General features: G+C 45.3%; 2 non-coding genes across 2 annotated transcripts; one reads left to right on the top strand and one right to left on the bottom strand.

Moving 5' to 3' along the window:
- Positions 1-6,337: 6,337 nt before the first annotated feature.
- TRNAG-GCC (transfer RNA glycine (anticodon GCC)) lies at positions 6,338-6,408 on the bottom strand. Its single transcript has one exon. It is a non-coding gene; the product is annotated as a tRNA-Gly (tRNA).
- Positions 6,409-6,520: 112 nt separating this feature from the next.
- TRNAK-CUU (transfer RNA lysine (anticodon CUU)) lies at positions 6,521-6,593 on the top strand. Its single transcript has one exon. It is a non-coding gene; the product is annotated as a tRNA-Lys (tRNA).
- The last annotated feature ends 4,425 nt before the right edge of the window (positions 6,594-11,018 follow it).

Genomic DNA, 11,018 nt, shown 5'->3' with positions numbered 1-11,018 from the left:
CCTTTGAAGACCTGTCCTCAGTAGGCTTAGCAAACCAGGTGGGGTCATTCACCTCATCGTCCAGCAGCTCTTCCTCCGAATCCTCTATGCGCTCCTCCCTCGGACTTACTGCCCTTACTACTACCTCACTGATAGACAACTGTCTCTCATCGTCATCGTCCTCCTCACCCACTGAAAGCTCTTGAGACAGTTGCCGGAAGTCCCCAGCCTCATCCCCCGGACCCCGGGAACTTTCCAAAGGTTGGGCATCTGTCACGATAAACTCCTCTGGTGGGAGAGGAACCATTGCTGCCCAATCTGGGCAGGGGCCCGAGAACAGTTCCTGGGAGTCTGCCTGCTCCTCAGAATGTGTCATTTTCATGGATTGAGGAGGCTGAGAGGAAGGAGCAGCAGCCAGAGGATTCAGAGTTGCAGCTGTGGACGGCGTAGAAGACTGGGTGGTCGATAGATTGCTGGATGCACTTTCTGCCATCCACGACAGGACCTGCTCACACTGCTCATTTTCTAATAAAGGTCTACCGTGTGGACCCATTAATTGTGAAATGAATCTGGGGACCCCTGAAACTTGCCTCTCCTAATTCCGCAGCACTCGGCTGCGATACACCTGGACCAGGAGCTCGGCCTGTGCCTACACCCTGACTTGGGCCTCCGCGTCCTCGCCACCGTCCACGTCCTCTAGGCCTACCCCTACCCCTACCCCTCAGCATGGTGTATTACGAGATTAGCAGAAACAGCACGCTGTAATTAAATGTGCCGCTTATTGGCCTGTGGTTGGAGGCTGACTTCGCGTACATAACGCACTGCAGAGGCAGGCAACAATTATGCGCAAGGCTGGGTATTAATTCAACAGCTACTACCCCCAGCAGAGACGCAGTAAACTGAAGGCACTGACAGGCAGGCCAAATCTTGTATTTTTTTGAACGTTTTGGGAAAAAGCTCACTTCCTGTGATATACACTGTATTTCGTTTTCCCTGTTGGAGGCTGACTTCGCGTATGTAACGCACTGCAGAGGCAGGAAACAATTATGCGCAAGGCTGGGTATTAATTCACCAACTACTACCCCCAGCAGAGACGCTGTAAACGGAAGGCACTGACAGGCAGGCCAAATCTTGTATATTTTTTAACTTGGTGGGAACAACCACACTGCCTGTGATATGCACTGTATTTCGATTGCCCTGTTGGAGGCTGACTTCGCGTACGTAACGCACTGCAGAGGCAGGCAACAATTATGCGCAAGGCTGGGTATTAATTCAACAACTACTACCCCCAGCAGAGACGCAGTAAACTGAAGGCACTGACAGGCAGGCCTAATATTGTATTTTTTTGAACTTTTTGGGAAAAAGCCCACTTCCTGTGATATACACTGTATTTCGATTTCCCTGCTGGAGGCTGACTTCGCGTATGTAATGCACTGCAGAGGCAGGAAACAATTATGCGCAAGGCTGGGTATTAATTCAACAACTACTACACCCAGCAGAGATGCAGTAAACTGAAGGCAGTGACAGGCAGGCCTAATATTGTATTTTTTGGAAATTTTGGGGAAAAAGCCCACTGCCTATATAGCCAGTATACCTCTTTCCCTGCCTCACCAGTACTGCCCCTATACTGAGTAAAATGACTGCAGACTGAGGACGCTATGGTCTGCACGCGGGATATACAAAAAAAAAATAAAAAATTGTGCAACACTGCTAAAAGCAGCCTCAGCAGTACTGCACATGGTCAGATGTGGCCCTAAGAAGGACCGTTGGGGTTCTTGAAGACTAAAATAACACCTAACACTCTCCCTATAGCAGCAGCAGCATCAGCAGCACTTTCCCTGAACTATGTCAGCATGCATCTGTGGCGAGCCGCGGGCGGGGCAGATTTAAATACTCAGGTGTCACCTGATCTACCCAGCCACTCACTGCAGAGGGGTGATATAGGGCTTGAACGTCGCAGGGGGAAGTTGTAATGCCTTCCATGTCTTTCTATTGGCCAGAAAAGCGTGCAAATTTCTCAGAGATGAAAGTGAAAGTAACTCGAACATGGCGTGGTGCTCGCCTCTAGTAACGAGCATCTCGAACACCCTAATACTCGAACGAGTATCAAGCTCGGACGAGTATGCTCGCTCATCCCTACATATTACACATATTACACATCGATATAATTAAACAAATATTGTACAAATTAGTGTTATTTCCTACAATATTGTGATGCAAGGAACAAAACAAAGTGGACTATGTACCAATTTATTAATCCAAATAATGAAAATTAAACCATAAATGAAATGGACATTAGTTTAGGAATAGAGATGAGCGAACGTACTGGGTAAGGGCGATTTCGCAATCGAGCACCGCGATTTTCGTGTACTTCACTACTCGGGTGAAAAGTACTCGGGGGCACCGGGAGTGAGCGGGAGGTTGCAGAGGGGAGTGAGGGGGAGAGGGAGAGAGAGAGGGTTCCCCCCTGTTACCCCCCGCTCCGCCGCGCCCCCCCTGCCCCCCGGCGCACCCGAGTAGTGTAGTACTCGAAAATCGCGGTGCTCAATTGCGAAATCGCCCTTACCCAGTACGTTCGCTCATCTCTATTTAGGAAACTTCTTTTATGGGACATTCGTGAATGAACTTTAGTGGGAGAGTCTCTTTGCAAATTCCAGCAGTAATCAGACATGATATGTTTATCCCTTCATCCCTGATAACGATCTTCCATGGTCCTAATGTCTTGATGAAATCTTTCACCTTGTTCTTGGCTGAAGTCACCCAAATTATCTGGAAAACAGTCCAAGTGGCTGTGAAGGTGGTGAACCTTAATGCTCATATTACACTTAACATCTTTGTAATTATTAAGTACAGCTCAGCATAATTTGGTGCTTTGTGGTTGCCCAAGAAGGTTTAACAACCTGAATGAATGACTTCCATGCACTGCGCTCAACATTACTCATGGAGTTGACGAAGCCACTATCATTTATAAATTGTCTGATTTGTGGACCATTAAAAATGCCAGCTTTTTATTTTTCTATACTTAGGCCAGACATTTTCCTACATATATATTGTAAGCATCGTCCATCATAATCAAGAGCCTTCACAAACTGTGTCATCAGGCCTAGCTTTATGTGAAGTGGGGGCAGGATTATTTTGTCTCTTCCAACCAATGGTTCTCGAATCAAATTCTTTTCACCGACAACCATGTTCTCCCACATAGGCCACCGTTGCTTTACCCAGTGGCCTTGTTTGGCCCTGGAGTTCCAGAGGCACACGGATATTTTGTGTACCCACTTTGTTGGCCTAATAGGATATTGACCATTTTTATGTCAACACATATATCCCATTGATGTTCATGGTAGTGTATCTTCTCCAAGACAACAGCTATGGTTTCGTATTCTCGGTGGTGTGGGCAATTGGTATTGACCCATATATGTTTCTATTGTTCAAAAGAACACATTTCAAAACTGCACTTTGAACTGTCAATAACTAGACGCTAATCGTCAGGAACATATTGAGGATGTCACATGTTTATCACGAGTCTTTTAATATCTTTACAAAATACAAGATTGTTTTCTTTGCAGAAAAATGGCAGCAAATCTCTTTCCCTCGTACGGTAGAATGTTATTTTTGTTCCACGTTCAAGTATATTGTTGTCGTTCAATCGAGAAGTAATTCAGCAGCTTCTTTTGAAAGGCTAAGGTCTCTGATTAAGTCACTCAACTCACTTTGATTAAAATGTTGGGGACATGCCCAAAGTTCGACATAGTCACTGTCCCTGCCATGTTCTGTATCGTAATGAACATCTGAAGTAGTCAGTTCATCCTCTGAAAGATCTGGTAACTCATGAAAAGTAGGAATTGGTACTTCATCTGAGTGTGGGAGAGTGCATCTTGCAGAGGGTAAATCAGGATATGTCCACTTGCTACGATTCCTTCGTTTCAGCCCAGTAATACTCATTTTACAAAAATAACAGCCATCAATGTGGTTTGCTTGTTCCCTCCACACCATCGGCACACCGAATTTTAAGCTTCTTCTTTTCCCATTACTCCCCTCTTAAAGGAGATGTCCCGAGGCAGCAAGTGGGTCTATACACTTCTGTATGGCCATAATAATGCACTTTGTAATGTACATTGTGCATTAATTATGAGCCATACAGAAGTTATAAAAAGTTTTATACTTACCTGCTCCGTTGCTGGCGTCCTCGTCTCCATGGTGCCGACTAATTTTCGCCCTCCGATGGCCAAATTAGCCGCGCTTGCGCAGTCCGGGTCTTCTCCTCTTCTCTATGGGGCTCCGTGTAGCTCCGTGTAGCTCCGCCCCGTCACGTGCCGATTCCAGCCAATCAGGAGGCTGGAATCGGCAATGGACCGCACAGAAGCCCTGCGGTCCATGAAGACAGAGGATCCCGGCGGCCATCTTCAGCAGGTGAGTATGAAGACGCCGGACCGCCGGGATTCAGGTAAGCGCTGTGCGGGTGGTTTTTTTAACCCCTGCATCGGGGTTGTCTCGCGCCGAACGGGGGGGGGGTTTAAAAAAAAAAAAACCCGTTTCGGCGCGGGACATCTCCTTTAAGTGTTCACCACACAGTTTGCATACAACATATTGAACCCAACTTTTGTTTTGATCACCAAGCTTTACGCCAAAGTATGCATGGTAGATCTATTTCACGAAGTCTGATATAGGTTTTCTATTTTCTTGTATGGTATATCAGATGGAGCAAAATACATTTGGGTGATTTAAACAACTTCTCCGACTGTAGGAGGCCATCCTCCTTTGAACGTGTATAAACGTTCAAACAACACAACCACAGGTGTACCGCTAGGGGGAGCAGGGGCGGTGATTTTTACCTGGCCCTTGCGGTCAGGGGGCCCAGCGGCCCCCACGATATAGATTGCATGCTGAGTGCTTGGCTGGCTGGTCACCAGCAGTGTGTAGCTGTTGTGGGAGAGGAGTAAGGGATGTCGGCAGATCACCCAGTCGTCCTGGAGAGGAGAGGACAGCCGCTGCTATCACTCACATCACAGCCGTCTCACACAGACCCCACTGGCAGAGCAGCTGTGATGACGTCACCAGTGTGGGAAGAGTCAGCGATCACATTGTACTATGTATGGAAATTTGTTTTGCAGCTGTATGCAGCCGATTTAGGAAGAAGGGGTGGGGCCAAGCTGAACTCTTGCCCCCAGGCCCTGAGCCTTTAGGTACGCCCCTGAACACAACGATTGTATAGCTACAACACCTCGGGTGACAAATGTACACAACCATTCTTCACTACCGGTCGGAACAAACTAAATGTCTGAATAAGATTGGTGATGTGATGCAGCTTGGCGCCAAAACTATAGCTGATGGAGAGAAACTGTTTGCATATTCATAAATAATAGGCCAACTATACACTAAATCAGTTGTAACATTCCCGGCACCAAAAAATTTCTATGTTGTTGGCCAGTGTTATCCTTTTGCTCTGATACTATTATCACTTACTTTTACCAATGTTACAATCACACATAGAAAGTCTCATTCCATTCTGACAACTCCTTGATTTTTGACAATGGGTGTACATCATGGTTTCAGCCTCGCTCTTCTTTCCACCCTTCTAACTACACATACATGTATCTGATAAAGAGAATCTGTCAGCTCCTATGAGCCAATAAATTAAAATTATAGGGTCACAGGAGCCAAAGCACTAAATCAGAGGATGTGGCACTAGGTTCACATTTGAGAAAGAAAACAGGTGCTCAACGCGTAAAATTTGCTCCACGCTGTGATCTCTTAGCTGCCGTTCACATCCAGACCCATAGAACAACTTGAAAGTAATGAGCAAAATGGAAAAATGAGTGAGGACATAAACCTGTCAGCTGCTGTTTATTGCAATTTTATTCTAAGGCCGGCTTCATATGAGCGGAAGCACAATTGCACGTGTCGCAGTGCAACTTATTAGCGCACTGAATGAGGCTATTTTGCACCCGTATCGGTGTAAACTACTGTACAGGGCATGTTCATTTGTGTACAGGAAACGCAACGCTTGAAATGGCTAATTGACTGCAGATGTGTGCTTATTCCAGCACACCTATGTGTTTCACATATCTCTTTACGTATCGTATGGGCATTTGCACAATCTCTCCCCCCCCCCCCCCCCTACCCATTGACTTCTATGGGGACCTTTGGTGCACAAATATGCAGAGAAACAGAACATATTCTACTTGTTTTTAACGTGCACAAAATACGGAAATTTGAATGAAGCCCTTGAAATCAAAGCACTGTTCTATCTGTAAAGCAGATCCACTCTCCGACTGCAGTAATCATCTTTGCAATTCCTAGTTTATATCTTTTAAATGATATTTAAGAATAGACATAAAAGAAAAAAAAAATGAGTGACTGCATTGGCCGGGAATCGAACCCGGGCCTCCCGCGTGGCAGGCGAGAATTCTACCACTGAACCACCAATGCTTGTCTCTTCTCAATTTCTCCAGAAGCAGTAACAGCTGTCGTCCTCTCTGCACTGATCACGTTCTCACTGACACATGCACACAGGATGTTATGAAAAGCCTGGAACTCAGAAGCCCGGCTAGCTCAGTCGGTAGAGCATGAGACTCTTAATCTCAGGGTCGTGGGTTCGAGCCCCACGTTGGGCGTCAAATTTTTTTTTCTCCACTCCTTTACCTTAAAGCAATATAGAAAGAATACTTTTGTGCTAAAAGTTAATTTAAAAAATGTGTTTTAAAAAAATTATGCTAGAAGAGAGTATCACACCAGTGCAGCGCTTGTTGCATCTCCACGTCATAGATAGAGTAACAAAGACAAGTCAGAAAGTTAAAAAAAATATAAGAAAAGCTACTGCGGGTGACATTTTTGCAGGAACTTGATTTTCATATTAAGCTTAAAAAGAGGGGGGGAAAAGACTTCACTAGACTTAAAAAAATACTAGGTTTCAGGTTAATTTCCCCACATGCATAGTGCAGAAAATAATGCAAATTGGTAAAATTTTGTTTAAAAAAAAAAACGGCAATCTTGTTTCTAATATATTAGGTTACTAAGAAGTTTCTGCAAATAAACTAAAGTGGTTAACTAATGAAAAACATTGTGATTTTTTTTTAAATATGGCAACCCACTAGGTGGCACAGAGAGACTGTCTATGAACAGGTTTAAATGCAGTTAAAAAAAATACAATGAGATTCAAGAAGCATGAAAAATACAGAATTATGAATTACAATATAAGGCTGGGCTTACACGAACAGGTTGGATTCCACAAGCGTATTTCTACAGTAGTAGACTTGCGTATGGCCGTGTATGCGTGCAGTTTTCCGCGCAGATGTGCAGCATATCATCCGCAAGGAAGAACAAATGTAAGCAGGGAATGACATCAGAAAGTTGCTCAACCCCGTGGAAACTCCCTTCTATCGCCCAGCGGACATTCCGTTGTGCTGTCATGGATAGAGCTGTTCTGAGAGCCTTCAGGACGGGATACTGCTCTCTAGGCTTGGCTGCTTCGTACTACTTATTTTGGAAGTAGTATAAACCACTTCAAAGAAAAAAAAATTGTGGAAAAAGAGCCCAGCAGTCTGGATGGGGTGTTGCTCCCCAGACTCTGTCCTGTATAGTCTGCCCACAAATTCCTGCTTTCTTTATTCCATTTGTATCTGGTCTCCTAGCAACGTGCGTACGAATCTGCATCCATATGTAAAGTGGATCAAATGCATTCATTGAGATCAATGGAGTTCATACACATGAAATCCGTGGTAAAATAGAGAATGCTGCGATTTTTTTTTTCTTATGCTCGCGAAATTCACAATCACTACCTGCAAGTGTGAGCGAAACAGTGAAAGTCAATGCATTCGATTGACCGTGTAACTTACGCGCAGACAGCAACCATGGAATCCACAATTCAAATCTGTCCATGTGAGATCAGCCTAGGGCTGCTTGCACAGATTCCAAATGTGGATTTACGCCATGGAAGACCTGCAATTCATGACGAAAATGAATTTAAAATGCTTGTGGACGATCGATGATTCGAGAGTTCTTCCGCATGCATGCACAGGAGATCATCAGTGCAGAAAAAAATCGCAAACACAATCCAAAGGTTGCGCAATCCTTTGGAAAATCCCTTTATATGTGAAGGCAAACGCCCAGACACCATTCCCTTGTGTTCGTGTTGTGTTGAGAGCTGCTGCAATTGCTATGTAAACACGCCATGAACGAGATATAGCTCTGTTGGCATGGCTGGGTTATACCACGATTTTTGCTGAGTTGCAACCGGACTGGAGGAAGAGCCCAGAAGAAAGAAGAGAAGGTTCTGGGTTCACCCTCTGGTGTAGCTATGATCTGATAAGGGTCACTTTGCCAGGCTTTATGCCAACTTGCTTAGTTATCCTGAAAACTTCATAACTTTTGTTAAGTTGCTGGAGGAGTTGCGGCCCAGATAGATCTGCACCAACACGAGGCATTGTATCTGCCCTGAGGAGCATCTGCTGGTCACCCTGAGGTGTGTGATAGCAGCCCCCCTTTAAGCTCATGTACAATTAAAATTCCACCTTTGTGCCCCCACAAAGTAATAATGCTATATTTCTGCCCTCATACCCACCTTGTGGGCCATTATTACCTTGCTGGAGGCACAAAGTAATAGTGGTTCCTCTGTGCGCCAGCTGCAAATTAAACCCTCTCTGAGTACAAGTGACCCCTCTATGCCCTTGTTGCACCCTCTTTATTCTGTGCCTCTTTGCACAGCATTGTGGTGGTGTATGGTACTGCAGTATGTGCATCTTCACTCCTATGCCTAGATGAACCAGAGAAAAGGAATCAGGGGAAGAGGATGCACACACACGCCGGTCTGCCAATGGCACACTGAAGGGGCAGAAAATAAAGAACTGAAGGTACCAAGATCAGGCAGCACCAGTGTGGAAAGGGGACCTCCGGGACTCTCAGGCATAGTGGTTTTGTTGCAATTTCAACCCCTATAGCTATGCCACTTACTGGTACATAAACCAAAACAGGTAACCACAACCGCCTCTACATTACACTCTAATAGCCTATGCTGGGATATGTACGCAAAAAACAATTCCACAATACCTCAAAAGATCTAGACTAAATGGACCAATCTTGTCAAGTATATCTGTCAGATAGGCTGACCGCGAAGATTCGTCTGGCGGCTCCTGTGGCGGAGATTCGCCACGGGACATCACAACACCCGTGGACAGGGGGCCTAAGGGTGTTCAGTGGTCTCTAGTGAAAATCTAGTTGGTGTATTTTTAGAGAAGCATGCAGTTTACATTTCCTAAAGAAATACATGACACTGTACACGGATGATATACCGTATACAAAAAAGCGGGTGAAATATTCTGTCACTTATTCAGATCGGTACAGTACAATTGCAGAATGCCTGAGCATGCAAGGAGGGCACACTGTCCTATGTCTGTAGGACCACATACAAGGAGAGCACGTTGTCCCATGTCTGTAGGACCACATACAAGGAGGGCACGTTGTCCCATGTCTGTAGGACCACATACAAGGAGGGCACGTTGTCCCATGTCTGTAGGACCACGTGCAAGGAGGACACATTGTCCCATGTCTGTGGGACCACGTACAAGGAGGGCACACTGCCCCATGTCTGTAGGACCACGTACAAGGAGGGCACACTGCCCCATGTCTGTAGGACCACGTACAAGGAGGGCACACTGTCCCTTGTCCGCAGGACCATGTACAAGGAGGTTACATTGTACCATGTCTGTAGGACCACGTACAAGGAGGTTACATTGTACCATGTCTGTAGGACCACGTACAAGGAGGACACACTGTCCCAGGTCTGTAGGATCATGAACAAGGAGAGCACATTGTACCATATCTATAGGGGTATCCAACATGACAAGTCACTGAGCCATCCTACACTAAACCTAACCCTGTCCCAAACGAAAATAGATGGTTCTTACGCAATGATTACGACGCTCTCCTATAGCTTAGGGTTCTTTCACACCGAATGTTAATTGTACAGATTCGTGCTGGACCACAGGAATTTGAATGTTGATTATAATTAGAGATGAGCGAGTATTGCCCTTAGAGAGTACCTGCCCACTCGGGAGCAAAGATTCGGCTGCCGGCGGCGGGTGGGGAGCACCGGGGGAGAGCGGGGAGGAACGGAGGGGAGATCTCTCTCTCCCTCTCTCCTCCCCGCTCCCCCCTGCTGACTGCCGCAACTCACCTGTCACCCGCGCCAACAGCAGAACTTTCTCTGCCGAGGGGGGAGATACTCGCTAAGGACAATGCTCGATCGAGCAATTGTCCTTAGCGAGTATACTCGCTCATCTCTAATTATAATCATTCAGTATAAATTCTGGAAGTAACTGACCGACAGACAGGTCATTCAGTTTCTGCAGACAAAAAAAATAAAACAAATGATCCGCCCGTTTATCTATGGACAACTGCCTGTTTACTGTGAATGGAAGTGGTAGGCCGGAAGTGATCTCTGCTCCGCCTCCATTTACTGAGTGATCCTGTTTCCTGTATGAAAGCATAGAAGCAATCATCGTTAGGCCAACTGTCAGGCCCCCAACAGTCGCCCTGTGTCGAAGGACCCTTACAAACCAAGAGCACCACATATTCCCCAGGTGGCAACACTTGGTACAAATTTTTTTGCTACAAAAGATCTAACCCTCCTACCTCACTGAGTATACATAACAACTTTATTGTTTTGAGTTTCCTTTTTTTTTTTTTTCCTCACACTAGAGACTTTTGAATACCACTGGTTTAAACTATGGAAACCCCCAAAAAGTTTAAAACGGAAAAAAAAAAATCCAAACAGTTCATGAAATACAAACTACTGTCTGCATGTAGGTCAGTATCAAGGTAATTTTTCAGTTACATATTTCTACGTTTCTCATATCTACTTTTAGCTTTATTTTCTCCCGTAATGTAGATGAGGATCCACAGAAAAGGCTGATCCTGTATTTTCATACTCTATAAACATCTATAAAATTGCATCAAATATTTTATGGTGTGTATTGAGTTATGCAAAATCTGGCTGGAAATACAGACATAGAAAATTTGATGTGTGCACAGCCCCGCTGACA

The sequence above is a fragment of the Eleutherodactylus coqui genome, chromosome 1, assembly GCF_035609145.1.
Source record: "Eleutherodactylus coqui strain aEleCoq1 chromosome 1, aEleCoq1.hap1, whole genome shotgun sequence".
Taxonomy (NCBI): domain Eukaryota; kingdom Metazoa; phylum Chordata; class Amphibia; order Anura; family Eleutherodactylidae; genus Eleutherodactylus; species Eleutherodactylus coqui.
This window is presented reverse-complemented; position numbering and strand designations above follow the sequence as displayed.